Consider the following 689-nt stretch of genomic DNA (forward strand, 5'->3'; position numbering starts at 1 on the left):
AGAAAACAATACAAGTGTAAAACACCAACACACTTCGAACTATGCACTTAATGTTTACAAAACACTCAAATGTTTACAGAACACTCAAAAACACTCAAATACTTCTAAACTTAGTAGTATTTTCTCGGTTCTAATTTTCGATGTCTTCCAAAGAAGAGAGGCTTCTCCTTTTATAGATGGCGGACACCAAACTTCAACAAATTGTGGTTGAGAGATGCTGATGGGCCTTGATGGAGATGGCGTCGAATAGGCAATCAATCAACCGAAAGTGAAAGGTGAACGGCCTCAAGATAAGGTGTTACTTTCAAAAGTGAGTACACCTAATAAGGTGTAAAGTCGTTGTCAGAAACTTGATAAGCTTCAGCCGAAAGATAATTTGTCGATAGTCCAGGTGTACAACTAAAATTAAGCCGTGAAAAAGATCTCTGGCATTCCACGTGGGAGGACCCACTGTTTTCCAGAAGAGTCTTAGTGAGGTGAATTATTAAAGTGTCCACCAGTGACACTCACTATAATGCGCTTATAGTGCTGCGTAACGCATGCCAAGACGTCAGTCTGACTCAGGTGGTACTAGGTGTGGATGCTTGACACCTGACAAGTATCAGAAGGGCATGTCTGATAAACATGGCACTGGGTCAAGGCGCAAAGAGACCTCTTGATAAACCCTCCCGGGTTTTTTTTTTTTTTTT

This window comes from Macadamia integrifolia, chromosome 9, assembly GCF_013358625.1.
Source record: "Macadamia integrifolia cultivar HAES 741 chromosome 9, SCU_Mint_v3, whole genome shotgun sequence".
Taxonomy (NCBI): domain Eukaryota; kingdom Viridiplantae; phylum Streptophyta; class Magnoliopsida; order Proteales; family Proteaceae; genus Macadamia; species Macadamia integrifolia.